This window comes from Dipodomys merriami, unplaced genomic scaffold (genome assembly GCF_024711535.1).
Source record: "Dipodomys merriami isolate MVZ:Mamm:240054 unplaced genomic scaffold, mDipMer1.0.p SCAF_80, whole genome shotgun sequence".
In the NCBI taxonomy this organism is placed as follows: domain Eukaryota; kingdom Metazoa; phylum Chordata; class Mammalia; order Rodentia; family Heteromyidae; genus Dipodomys; species Dipodomys merriami.
Window position 1 is genome coordinate 899721 of NW_027206402.1, and position 16143 is coordinate 915863.

Genomic DNA, 16143 nt, shown 5'->3' on the forward strand with positions numbered 1-16143 from the left:
CCTATCCAGACCAAAACCCTAACTCTCACCGTCACCCTAAACCAAACCCTAACACTCACCCTCAAAATAACCTTCACCCTAAATCTCACCCTCACCCAAACACTAACCCTCAGGCTCACCCTGACCCATACCATCACCCTAACCCTCACCCTCAACCTCACCCTCAGCCTAACCCTAAACCTAACCCTAATCATAACCCTAAACCTCACCCTCACCCTCACCCTCAACCTAACCTGAAACATAACCCTAATCCTAACCCTCACCCTCACCCTAAACCTAACTCTAACCCTAAACCTAACCCTCAATCTAACCCTCACCTTAACCCTAATGCTAAGACTAAACCTCACCCTAACTCTCACCCTAACACTTAACCTCAACCTAACCCTAACCCTCTCCCACACCCTGAATCTCAACCTAACCCCAATCCACAACATAATCCTTACCCTCCCGCTAACCCTCACCCTAACCCTAACCCTAACACTCACCCTAACCCTCACCCTAACACTCACAATAACCCCAACCCTCACTCTTACACTACCCTTCACCCTAAACCTTACCCTCACCCTAACCCTAACCCTAACCCTAATCCTCACACTAACCCTAACCCTCACCCTAACCCTAAAACTAACCCTCAACCTCATCCTAAACCTAAACCTAACCCTAACCCTCACCATAACCCTCACATTAAGACTAAGGCTAACCCTAAACTTCACTATCACCCTAACCCTCACCCTAAATATTACCCTCACCCTAAAACTAACCCTAACCCTAACCCTCACACTAAATCTAAACCTCACCCTAACCCTAACCCTACCGCTCACCCTAACCCTTAGCCTTACCCTAACCCTCACCCTAAGCCTTAGCCTTGCCCTAACTCTCACCCTAACCCTAACCCTATCACTAACCCTCACCCTAACCCTCACGGTAACCCTCACCCTAACCATCACCCTAACCCTTAACTTAACCCTAACCCTCACACTAAGCCTAACCCTCACCCTAACCCTAACTCTAGCCCTCATCCTAAACCTCATCCTAACCCTAACCCTAACCCTTACCCTTACCCTAACCCTAATGCTAACCCTCACAATCACCCTCATCCTAACCCTCAGCCTAACCCTAACAGTAACCCTAATCCTAACCCTCACCCTCACCCTTCACCCTTAGATTAACCCTCACCTTCAACCTAACCATAACCATAACCCTCACCCTAACACTCACGATAACCCAAACACTCACTCTCACCCTAACACTTACCCTAACACTTACCCTGACCAGAAGCTTAACCCTAAACCTAACCCTAACCCTCACACTAACCCTAATCCTCACCATAACACTCACCCTCACCCTAACACTCACCCTCATCCTAAACCTAACCCTAACCCAAACCCGCACACTTACACTCAAACTCACCCTAAAGATATCCCTAAACCTCACTCTCACACTAAACCTCACCCTTAGACTTAACCTCACCCCAACCCTCACCCTACCGCTAAACCTCCAACTAAACCTAACCCTCATGCTAACCCTAACCCTACCCCTCACCCTAACACTAACCCTAAACCTAACCCTAAACTTCAACCTAACAATAAACCTAAAATTCACCCTAAATCTAACCCTCACCCTCACCCTCACTCTCAGCCTAAATATAAGCCTAATAGTAACCCTAACCCTAACCCTCACACTCACCCTCACCCTAACCCTAATCCTAACCCTGACCCTCTTCCTAACCCTCACCCTAACCCTAATACAAAACCTAACCCCAACCCCAACCCTAACCCTAACCCTTACTCTCACCCTCACCCTCCGCCTAACCCTAAGCCTAAGCCTAAACCTAACCCTAACCCTCACACACCCTCATTCTCAACCTCACCTCAGCCTAACCCTAAACCTAATCCTACTGCTAACCCTCAACCTCACCCTCAACCTAAACCTATGCCTAACCCTAACACTCAACATAAACCTAAACTCCACCCTAACCCTAACCCTAACACTAACCCTAACCATCACCCTAACCCTACCACTGCCCCTCACCCTAACCCTCATCCTAAAGCTAACCCTAACCCTAACCTTAACCCTAACCCTAACACTAAACCTCATCCTAACCCTAACCCTAAACCTCACCCTCACTCTCACCCACATTGTAAAGGTAAACTTAAACCTAATCCTAACCCTAACAATAACTCTAAACCTAGCCCTATCCTATCCCTCTACCTAACCGTAACCCTAAAGAGAACAAAAACCCTCACCCTAACCCTAACCCGAAATCTCACCCTAACCCTAACCCTAACCCTCACCCTCAACCTCGCCGTCACCTAAAACTAATTCTAACCCTAACCCTCACTCTGACCCTAACACTAAACCTAATCCTAACTCTCACCATAACCCTAATCCTAACCCTAACCCTCACCCTAACACTCACTGTAAACCTAACCCTAATCCTCACCTTCACCCTAGCCCTCACCCTAACCCTAATCATAACCCTAACCCTCACCCTCACCCTCAACTTAACCCTACCCCCAACCCTAGCCCTCACCCTAAACCTCACACTAACCCTAAACCTCACCCAAAACCTCAACCTTAACGTAACCCTAACCCAAACCCTAACCCTCAACCTAACCCTCACCCTAACCCTAACCCTAACACTAACACTAACACTCACACTAAACCTAAACCTTAACCTAGCCCTAACCCTACCCCTCACGCTAAGCCTCATCCTAACCCTAACCATAACCATAACCCTAATGCTGAACCTCACCCTAACCCTAAACCTAACAATCACCCTCACCCTCACCTTAAAACTTAGCCTTACCCTAACCCTCACCCTAAGCTTTAGCCTTGCCCTAACCCTCACCCTAACCCTAACCCTATCACTAACCCTCACCCTATCACTCACGGTAACCCTCACCTTAACCATCACCCTAAACCTTAACCTAACCCTAACCCTCACACTAAGCCTAACCCTCACCCTAACCTTAGCCCCCATCCTAAACCTCATCCTAACCCTAAACCTAACCCTCATCCTAACACTCACCCTAAACCTCACCCGCACCCTAACCCTCACCCTAACCCTAAACCTCACCTTAAACATCACCCTAACCCTAACCCTCACACTAACGTTAAGCCTAGCCCTCCATCTCACCCTTACCCTCAGCCTAACCCTAACCATAATTTAACCGTAACCCTCACCCTCACCCTCAACCTAACCCTGTGCCTAACCCTTACCCTCACCCCAACTCTAACCTGCACCCTAAACTTCATGCTCACCCTAAGCCTAACCCTAAATCTCACCCTAACCCTAACCCTAACCCTCACCATCACCTTACCTTCGCCCTAACCCTAACCCTAATCCTCACCCTAAACCTGACCCTCAGATTAACACTAAGACTAACCCTAACCCTCACCCTAACCCTCAAACTCACCCTCACCCTAACCCTAATCTTAACCCTAAGCCTAAACTTAACCCTAAACCTCATCATAAACCCCAAAATAACCCTAATCCTAACACTAACCCTAAACCTATCCCTCACCGTAACCTTAACTCTAACCCTAACCTTCACCCTCACCCTTAGCCTATCCCAAAACCTAAACCTCACCCAAACCCTAACCCTAACACTAACCCTTACCCTTACCTCACACTCACCGAAACCCTAACCCTATACCCTAAATTTCACCCTCAACCTCACCCTAATTCTAACTCAAACCCTCAACCGAAACCTCACGCTCACCCTCATCCTCACCATCACCCTCAACCAAAACCTACCCCTAAACCTTAATCTTCCCCCAACCCTAACCTCCACCCTAAACCTAACCCTCACCCTAACCCTAAACCTAACGCTAACCCTAACCCTCACAATAACCCTAACCCTCACCCTAAACCTAACCCTAACCCTCAAACTACCTCTCATACTAACCCTAAACCTAACACTAAACTTAACCCTAACCCTAACCCTAAACCATACCCAAAATATAACCCTAATCCTAACCCTCACCCTCACCCTAACACTAACATTAACCGTAACCCTAAACCTAAGCTTAACCCTAACCCTAATACTAACCCTCACCCTAACCATAACCATAACCTTAACCCTCCCCTGAACCCTAACCCTAACCCTCACCCTCACCCTAACCCTAAACCTAAACCTAACCCTAAGCCTCACACTAATCCTCACCCTAACCCTAACCCTAAACTTCACCCTAATCCTCACCCTATCCCTAACCCTAACCCTAACACTCACCCTAATACTAACCATAAACCTAACCCTCACCCTCAGCCTAAACATCACCATAACCCTAACCTTCACCCTAAGCCTAACCCTAACACTCACCCTAAACCTCACCCTCACCCTCACCCTCACCCTAAGCCTAACCATAACCCTAAGCCTAATCCTTAACCTAACCCTCTCCATCACCTTCACCCTAAACCTATCCCTACCACTAAAACTAACCCTCCCCCTGCCCCTCACCCTAACACGAACCCTAAACCTAATCCTAAACCTCACCTTAAACCTAACCCTCAACCACAACCTAATTCTAACCCTCACCCTAACCCTAACAATCACAATAACCCTAAACCTAACTCTAAACATAAACCTACCCCTCAACCTAACAATCATCCTAAGCCTAACCCTAAACCTAATCCTCACCCTAACCCTAACCCTAACCCTCACCCTCACCATAACCATCCCCGTCACCCTAACACTAACCCTAAGCCTAACCCTCAACCACACCTTAACCCTCAACCTCACGCGAACCCTCACCCTCACCCTAAAACTCACCCTCAACCTAAACATCACCCGAACCCTAACCCTCAACTTAACCCTAACCCTAACCCTCACCCTAAACCTAATCCTCGCCCTGACCCTCAACCTCACCCTAATCCTCACATTAACCCTCATCTATACCTAACCGAAACCCTCACCCTCAACCTCACAATAACCCGCACCCTTACCCTAGCCCTCATCCTAACCCTAACCCTTACACTCACCCTCACACTCACACTCATCCTAATCCTAAGCCTAACTCTAATCCTAACCCTCACCCTCACCCTCACCCTCAGCCCAACCCTTCACCCTCACCCTAACCATCTCCCTAAACCTTACCCTCACCCTAAACCTAAACCTCACCCTCACCCTCACCCTAAACCTAATCCTAACCCTAACCCTCACCCTCACCCTCACCCTAACCGTAACCCTCACCCTCAGCCTAAACCAAACCCTAAACCAAACCCTAAACCTGACACTAAACCTCACCCTAACTCTAATGCTAAGCTTAACCCTCAACCTAACACTAACCCTAACCCACACCCCCAAACTAAACCGAACCCTAACCCTAACCCTAACCCTCATCATAACCCTCACAATAAGACTAAGGCTAACCCTAACCCTCACTATGAACCTCACCTTGAACCTAACCCGAACCCTCACCCTCAACCTAACCCTCACCTCACCCAAAACATCACCCTAAAACTAACCCTCACCCTAGCCCTAACCCTAACCCTCACCCAAACCTTAACTCTCACCCTAACCCTCACCCTCACCCTAACCTCACCCTAACCCTAAGCCTAACCCTAGCCCTTACCCTAACCCTAACCCTTACCCTAACACTCACGGTAAACCTAACCCTCAATCTCACCCTAACCCTCACCCTAAACTTTACTCTCAGCCTAACGCTCACAATAAACCAAAATCTCAACCTAACCTTAACGCTAACCATGACCCTAACCCTACCCCTAAACCTCACCCTAACCCTAACCCTCACCCACACCCTAGCCCTCAAACCAACGCTAATCCTAACCCTAACCCTCATCCTTACCCTCACCTTCACCCTAAATCACACACTCACCCTCACCCTAACACTAACCCTAACCCACACCCTAACCCTAAACCTCACCCTAACCCTAACCCTAACCCTCACCCTAAACCATCACCTTCCCCCTTACCCTAATTGTAACCCTAAACCTCACCCTAACCGTAAGCCTAAGACTAATGCTAACTCTAACCCTCACCCTCACTGTCACCCTAACCCTAAACTTATCCCTAAACCTCACCCTATCCCTATCCTTCACCCTAAACCTAACCCAAACCCTCATCCTCATCCTAACCCTAACACTAACCCTGAACCTAAACCTAACACTCACCCTAAACCTCACCCTAATGATTACCCTCAACGTAACCCTAACCCTAACCCTAACCCTAATCCTCACACTAATCCTCATCCAAACCCTAACCCTAAACTTCACCCTAATCCTCACCCTATCCCTAACCCTAACCCTAACACTCACCCTAATACTAACCATAAACCTAACCCTCACCCTCAGCATAAACATCACCGTCAGCCTAACACTCACCCTCACCCGAAACACCACCCTCACCCTAACAATAACCCTAACCCACACTCTAACCCTAAACCTCACCCTAACCCTAACCTTATCCCTAACTTTAAAACCTCACCTTCCCCCTTACCCTAATTGTAACCCTAAACCTCACCCTAACCCTAAGCCTAAGACTAATGCTAACTCTAACCCTCAACCTCACTGTCACCCTAACCCTAAACTTATCCCTGAACCTCACCCTATCCCTATCCTTCACCCTAAACCTAACCCAAACCCTCATCCTCACCCTAACCCTAACACTAACCCTGATACTAAACCTAACACTCATCCTAAAACTCACCCTAAAAATTACCCTCAACCTAACCCTAACCCTAACCTTAATCCTCACACTAATCCACACCCAAACCCTAACCCTATACTTCACCCTAATCCTCACACTATCCCTAACCCTAAGCCTAACACTCACCCTAATACTAACCATAAACCTAACTCTCACCCTCAGCCTAAACATCACCGTCAGCCTAACACTCACCCTCATCCTAAACATCATCCGAACCCTAAACTTCACCCTAACCCTAACCCTAACACTCACCCTAAACCTCACCCTCACCCTCACCCTCACCCTAAGCCTAACCATAACCCTACCCCTAATCCTTAACCTAACCCTCTCCATCACCTTCTCCCTAAACCTATCCCTACCCCTACCCCTAAACCTCACCCTCACCCTCACCTTAACACGAACCCTAAATCTAACCCTAAACCTCACCTTAAACCTAACCCTCAAACACAACATAATCCTAACCCTCACCCTAACCCTAACAATCACAATTACCCTAACCCTCACTCTAACCATAAACCCACCCCTCAACCTAACACTCATCCTAACCCTAACCCTAAACGTAATCCTCAACCTCTACCTAAACCTAACCCTCACCCACACCTTAACCCTCAACCTCACGGGAACACTCACCATCACCCTAACAATCACCCTCAACCTAAACATCACCTGAACCCTAACCCTCACCTTAACCCTAACCCTAACCCTCACCCTGTCCCTCATCCTAACCCTAATCCTCACATTAACCCTCACCCCTACCTAACCAAAACCCTCACACTCACACTAACCCTAACCCTCACCCTCAACCTAGCTCTCACCCTAACCCTAACCCTAACCCTCACCCTCACCCTCATCCTAACCCTAAGCCTAACTCTAATCCTAACACTCACCCTCACCCTCACCCTCAGCCTAACCCTCTCCCTCACCCTAACTCTCTCCCTAAACCTTACCCTCACCCTAACCCTAACCCTAAACCTCACCCTAAACCTAAACCTAACCCTAAACCTAACCCTCACCTTCCCCCTCACCCTAAACCTAACCCTAACCCTAACCCTCACCCTCACCCTCACCCTAACCATAACCCTCACCCTCACAAAACCAAACCCTCACCCCAACCCTAACACTCACCCTAACCATCACCCTAAACCGCACGATAACCCTAACCTTCACTCTCACCCTCACCCTCACCCTAAACGTAACCGTCACCCTCACCTTAAACCAAACCCTAACCCCAATCCTAACCCTCACCCTAACCCTCACCCTAACCCTAATGCTAAGCTTAACACTCAACCTAACGCTAACCAAAACCCACACCCTCATCCTAAAACGAACCCTAACCCTAACCCTAACCCCAACCATAACCCTCACAATAAGACTAAGGCTAACCCTAACCCTCACTGTCACCCTCACCCTAACCCGAACCCGAACCCTCACCCTCACCCTAACCTCACCCTAGCCCTAAACCTAACCCTAGCCCTTACTCTAACCCTAACCCTCACCCTAACACTCACGCTAAACCTAAACCTCAATCTCAGCCTAACCCTCACCCTAACACTTACCCTCACCCTAACCCTTACCCCCAGCGTAACGCTCACGCTAAACCTAAATCTCACCCTAACCTTAACGCTAACCATGACCCTAACCCTACCCCGAAACCTCACCGTAACCAAAACACTCACGCGCACCCTAGCCCTCAAAACAACCCTAAACCTCATCCTTACCCACACCCTCACCCTAAATCACACACTCACCCTCACCATAACACTATCCCTAACCCACACCCTAAACCTAAACCTCACCATAACCCTAATCCTAACCCTCACCCTAAACCCTCACCTTCCACCTAACCCTAATTCTAACCCTAAACCTCACCCTAACCCTAAGTCTAAGATTAATGCTAACTATAACACTCACCCTCACAGTCACACTAACCCTAAAACTATCCCTAAACCTCACCCTATCCCTAAACTTCACCCTAACCCTAACCCAAACCCTCATCCTCACCCTAATCATAACACTAATCCTGACCCTAACCCTAACCCTCAACCTAACCTCACCCTAACCTAACCCTAACCCTAGCCCTTACCCTAACCCTAAACCACACATTCAACCTCACACACACTCTAACCCTAATCTTAAACCTAGCCCTCACCCTAACCCTAACCCTACCTCTCACCCTCACCCTCATCCTAAACCTAAGCCTAACCCTAATCCTAACCCTCACCCTCACCCTCACCCTCAGCCTAACCCTCACCCTCACCCTAACCCTCTCCGTAAACCTTACCCTCACCCTAACATTAACCCTAATCCTCACCCTCAACCTAAACCTAACCCTAACTCTAACCCTAAACCTAAACCTCACCCTCACCCTCAACCTAAACCTAACGCTAACCATAACCCTAACCCTTACCCTCAGCCTAACCATAACCCTCACCCTCACCCTAAACTAAACCCTAAACCCAACCCTAACCCTCACCCTAACCATCACCCTAAACCTCACGAAAAACGCAACCCTCACTCTCACCCTAACCCTCACCCTAACCCTTACCCTCACCCTAACCCTAACCCTTAACCTCACCTAGACCCAAACCTTAATGCTCAATATCACCCTAAACCTAACCCTAATGCTCACCATAAACCTTACCATCACCCAAACCCTAACCCTCAGTCTCACCCTCACCCATACCCTCACCCTAATCCTCACCCACAGCCTAAACTTCACCCTAAGCCTAACCCTCCCCCTTATCCTAACCCTCACCCTCACCCTCACCCTCAGCCTAACCCTAAACTTTACCCTATTCCTAACCCTAACCCTCAACCTCACCCACATCCTCAACCTAATTGTAAACCTATCCCTAATCCTAACCCTCAACCTCACCCTCACCCTAAACCTAACTCTAACCCTAACCCTAACCCTCACCCTAAACCTCACCCTAACCCTAATGCTAAGCTTAACCCTCAACCTAACACTAACCCTAACCCACACCCTCATCCTAAAACGAACCCTAACCCTAACCCTAACCCTAACCCTCACAATAAAACTAAGGCTAACCCTAACCCTCACTATCACCCTCACCCTCACCCTAACCCGAACCCTCACCCTCACCCTAACCCTCACTCTCACCCAAAACATCACCCTAAAACTAACCCTCACCCAAACCTTAACTCTCACCCAAACCCTCACCCTCACCCTAACCTCACCCTAACCCTAAACCTAACCCTAGCCCTTACCCTAACCCTAAACCTCACCCTAACACTCACGCTAAACCTAACCCCCACTCTCACCCTAACCGTCAACCTAACACTTACCCTCACCCTAAACCTTACCCTCAGCCTAACGCTCACACTAAACCTGAATCTCACCCTAACCTTAATGCTAAACATGACCCTAAACCTACCACCAAACCTAACCCTAACCCTAACCCTCACCCACACAATAGCCTTCAAACCAACCCTAATCCCAATCCTAACCCTCATCCTTACCCTCACCCTCACCCTAAATCACACACTCACCCTCACCCTAACACTAACCTTAACCCACAACCTAACCCTAAACCTCACCCTAACCCTAACCCTGACCCTCACCCTAAACCCTCACCTTCCCCCTAAACCTAATTCAAACCCTAAAACTCACCCTAACCCTAAGCCTTAGACTAATGCTAAATCTAACCCTCACCATCACCGTCACCCTAATCCTAAACCTATCCCTAAACCTCACCCTATCCCTAACCTTCACCCTAACCCTAACCCAAACCTCATCCTCACACTAACAATAACACTAACCTGACCCTAACCCTAATCCTCAACCTAACGTCACCCCAAACCTTACCCTAATCCTAGCCCTAACCCTAACCCTAACCCTCATATTCACACTCACACTCACCCTAACCCTCATTCAAACACAAGCCCTCACCCTAACCCTAACCCTAAACCTCACCCTCACACACACACTCAAACTCAGCCTAACCCAAACCCTAACTCTAATCCTAAACCTAACCCTCACCCTCACCCACACACTCACCCTAACCCTCACACTCACCCTAGCCCTCACACTAACCCTAACCCTAAGCCAAACCCTAAACCTCAACATCACCCTCACCCTCACCCTCATCCTCAGGCTAACCCTAACCTAAACCTAATCCTAACCCTAACACTCACGCTAAACCTAACCCTCACTCTCACCCTAACCCTCACCCTAACCCTTACCCTCAAACTAACCCTTACCCTCAGCCTAATGCTCACACTAAACTTAAACATCATCCTAACCCTAACGCTAACCATGACCCTAACCCTAAACCTAACCCTAAACCTCACCCTAACCCTAACCCTTACCCTCACCCTAGCCCTCAAACCAACCCTAATCCTAACACTAACCCTCATCCTTACCGTCACCCTCACCCTAAATCACACTCTAACCCTCGCCCTAACACTAAACCTAACCCACACCCTAACCCTAACTCTCACCCTAACACTAACCCTAACCCTCACCCTAACACTAACCCTAACCCTCACTCTCACCCTCACTTTCCCCCTAACCCTAATTCTAACCCTAACCCTCACCCTAAACCTAAGCCTAAGCCTAATGCTAACACTAACCCTCACCCACACCGTCACCCTAACCCTAAACTTATCCCTAAACCTCACCCTATCCCTTACCTTCACCCTAACCCTAACCCAAACCCTCATCCTCACCCTAACCCTAACACTAACCCTGATCCTAACTCTAACCATCACCCTAAACCTCACCCTAATGATTACCCTCAACCTAACCCTAAAACTAACCCTAACACTCACCCTAATACTAACCATAAAACTAACCCTCAACCTCAGCCTAAATATCATGTTCAGCCTAACACTCACCCTCACCCTAAACATCACCCTAACCCTAACGTTCACCCTAACCCTAACCCTAACACTCACCCTAAACCTCACCGTCACCCTCACCTTCACACTAAGCCTAACCCTAACACTACCCCTAATCCTTAACCTAACTTTCTCCATCACCTTCACCCTAAACCTATCCCTACACCTGACACTAACCCTCACCCTCACCCTCACCCTAACACAAACCCTAAACCTAACCCTAAACCTCACCTGAAACCTAAACCTCAACCACAACCTAATACTAACCCTCACCCTAACCCTAACAATCACAATAACCCTAACCCTCACTCTAATCATAAACCTACCCCTCAACCTAACACTCATCCTAAGCCTAAACCTAAACCTAATCCTCACCCTAACCCTAACCCTCACCCTCACCATAACCATCACCATCACATTAACACTCACACTAAGCCTAACCCTCACCCACACCTTAAGCCTCAACCTCACGCGAACCCTCACCCTCACCCTAACTCTCACCCTCAACCTAAACATCACCCGAACCCTAACCCTCACCTTAACCCTAACCCTAACCCTCACCCTAAGCCTAACCCTCAACCTGACCCTCAACCTCACCGTAATCCTCACATTAACCCTCACCCCTACCTAACCGAAACCCTCACCCTCAGCCTCACCCTAACCCTCACCCTCACCCTCACCCTAGCCCTCACCCTAACGCTAAACCTAACCCTCACCCTCACACTCACACTCATCCTAACCCTAAGCCTAACTCTAATCCTAACCCTCACCCTCACCCTCACCTTCAAGCTAACCCTTAACCTCACCCTAACTCTTTCCCTAAACCTTAAACTCAACCTAACCCTCACCTCACCCTCACCCTAAACCTAACCCTAACCCTAACCCTCACCCTCACCCTCACCCTAACCGTAACCCTCACCTTCACCCTAAACCAAAACCTAACCCCAACCCTAACCCTCACCCTAACCATCACCCTAAACCTCACGATAACCCTAACCCTCACTCTCACCCTAACTCTCACCCTAACCCTTACCCTCACCCTAACCCTAACCCTAAACCTCACCCAGACCCAATCTTTAACGCTCAACGTCACCCTAAACCTAACCCTAATGCTCACCCTAAACCTCACCATCACCCAAACCCTAACCCTCAGTCTCACTCTCACGCATACCCACACCCTAACCCTCACCCTCAGCCTAAACATCACCCTAAGCCTAAACCTCCCCCTTATCCTAACCCTCACCCTCACCCTCACCCTCACCCTCACCCTTAGCCTAACCCTAATCCTAACTCTAACCCTCAACCTCACCTACACCCTCAACCTAACTGTAAACATATCCTAAATCCTAACCCTCAACCTCACCCTCACCCTAAAACTAACTCTAACGCTAACCCTAACCCTCACCTAAACCTCACCCTAACCCTAATGCTAAGCTTAACCCTCAAACTAACACTAAACCTAACCCACACCCTTATCCTAAACTGAATCCTAACCTTAAACCTAACCCTCACCATAACCCTCACAATAAGACTAAGGCTGACCCTAACCCTCACTATCACCCTCACCCTCACCCTATCCCGAACCCTCACCCTCACCCTAACCCGAAACCTCACCCAAAACATCACCCTAAAACTAACCCTCACCCTAACCCTAACCCTAACCCTCACCCAAACCTTAACTCTCACCCTAACCCTCACCCTCACCCTAACCTCACCCTAACCCTAAACCTAAACCTAGCCCTTACCCTAACCCTAACCCTCACCCTATCACTCACGCTAACCCTAACCCTCACTCTCACCCTAACCCTCACCCTAACACTTACCCTCAACCTAACCCTTACCCTCAGCCTAACGCTCACACGAAACCTAAATCTCAGCTTAACCTTAACCCTAACCATGACCCTAACCCTACGCCTAAACCTCACCCTAAACCTAAACCTCACCGGCACCCTAGCCCTCAAACCAACCCTAATCCCAAGCGTAACCCTCATTCTTACCCTCACTCTCACCCTAAAACATACACCCACCCTCACCCTAACATTAACCCTTACACACACCCTAACCCTAAACCTCACCCTAACCCTGACCCTAAACCCTCACCTTCCCCCTAACCCTAATTCTAACCCTAAACCTCACCCTAACCCTAAGCCTAAGACTAATGCTAACTCTAACCCCCACCCTCACCATCATCCTAACCCTAAACCTATCCCTAACCTCACCCTATCCCTTAACTTCACCCTAACCCTAAACCAAAACCTCATCCTCACCCTAACCCTAACACTAACCCTGACCCTATCCCTAACCCTAAACCTAACCTCACCCTAAACCTAACCCTAACCCTAGCCCTTACCCTAACCCTAACCCTCACATTCACCCTCACACTCACCCTAACTCTAATCCTAACCCTAGCCCTCACCCTAAACCTAAACTTCACCCTCACCCAAACACTCAAACTAAGCCTAACCCAAACCCTAACTCTAATCCTAACCCTAACGCTCACCCTCACCCTCACACTCACCCTAACCCTCACCCTCACCCTAGCCCACACACTAACCCTAACCCTAAGCCAAACCCTAAACCTCAACATCACCCTCACCCTCAAACTCATCCTCAGGCTAACCCTATCCCTAACCCTAATCCTAAACCTAACCCTCACCCTAACACTCACGCTAACCCTAACCTTCACTCTCACACTAACCCTCACCCTAACACTGACCATCACACTAACCCTTACCCTCAGCCTAACGCTCACACTAAACTTAACCCTCACCCTAACCCTAACACTAACCATGACCCTAACCCTAAACCTCAGCCTTACCCTAAACCTTACCCTAACCCTAGCCCTCAAACCATCCCTAATCCTAACCCTAACCCTCATTCTTACCCTCACCCTCACCCTAAATCACACTCTAACCCTCGCCCTAACACTAACCCTAACCCACACCCTAAACCACACCCTCACCCTCACTTTCCCCCTAACCCTAATTCTAAGCCTAACCCTCACCCTCACCCTAAGCCTAAGCCTAATGTTAACTCTAACCCTCACCCTCACCGTCACCCTAACCCTAAACTTATCCCTTAACCTCACCCTATCCCTAACCTTCACCCTAACCCTAACCCAAACCCTCATCCTCACCCTAACACTAACACTAACCCTGATCCTAACCCTAACCCTCACCCTAAACCTCACCCTAATGATTACCCTCAACCTAACCCTAACCCTAACCATAACCCTAATCCTCACACTAATCCCCACCATAACCCTAACCCTAAACTTCACCCTAATCCTCACCCTATCCCTAACCCTAACCCTAACACTCACCCTAATACTAACCATAAACCTAACCCTCACCCGCAGCCTAAACATCACCGTCAGCCTAACACTCACCCTCACCCTAAACATCACCCGAACCCTAACCTTCACCCTAACCCTAACCCTAACACTCACCCTAAACCTCACCCTCACCCTCACCCTAACACGAACCCTAAATCTAACCCTAAACCTCACCTTAAACCTAACCCTCAACCACAACCTAATCCAAACCCTCACCCTAACCCTAACAATCACAATAACCCTAACCCTCACTCTAACCATAAACCTACCCCTCAACCTAACACTCATCCTAACCCTAACCCTAACCCTCACCCTCACCATAACCATCACCATCACCCTAACACTCAAACAAAGCCTAAACCTCACCCACACCTTAACACTCAACCTCACGGGAGCCCTCACCCTCACCCTAACAATCACCCTCAACCTGAACATCACTCGAACCCTAACCCTCACCTTAACCCTAACCCTAACCCTCACCCTAAACCTAACCCTCACCCTGACCCTCACCCTCACCCTAATCCTCACATTAAAACTCATCCCTACCTAACCGAAACCCTCACCCTCACCCTAACCCTCACCCTAACCCTAACCCTAACCCTCACCCTTACCCTCACACTCATCCTAACCCTAAGCCTAACTCTAATCCTAACCCTCATCCTCACCCTCACCCTCAGCCTAACCCTCACCCTCACCCTAACCCTCTCCCTAAACCTTATCCTCACCCTAACCCTAACCCTAAACCTCACCCTCAAACTAAACCTAACCGTAACCCTAACACTAAACCTAACCCTCACCCTCACCCTCACCCTAAACCTAACCCTAACCCTAACCCTCACCCTCACCCTCACTCTAACCGTAACCCTCACCCTCACCCTAAACCAAACCCTAACCCCAACCCTAACCCTGACGCTAACCATCACCCTAAACCTCACGATAACCCTAACCCTCACTCTCACCCTAACCCTCACCTTAACGCTTACCCTCACCCTAACCCTAACCCTAAACCTCACCCAGACCAAAACCTTAACACTCATTGTCACATTAAACCTAACCCTAATGCTCACCCTAAACCTTACCATCACCCAAACCCTAACCGTCATTCTCACCCTCACCCATACCCTCACCCTAACCCTCTCCCTCAGCCTAAAAATCACCCTAAACCTAACCCTCCCCCTTATTCTAAACCTCACCCTCACCCTCACCCTCAGCCTAACCCTAAACCTAACCCTAATCCTAACCCTAACGCTCAACCTCACCCACACCTTCAACCTAACT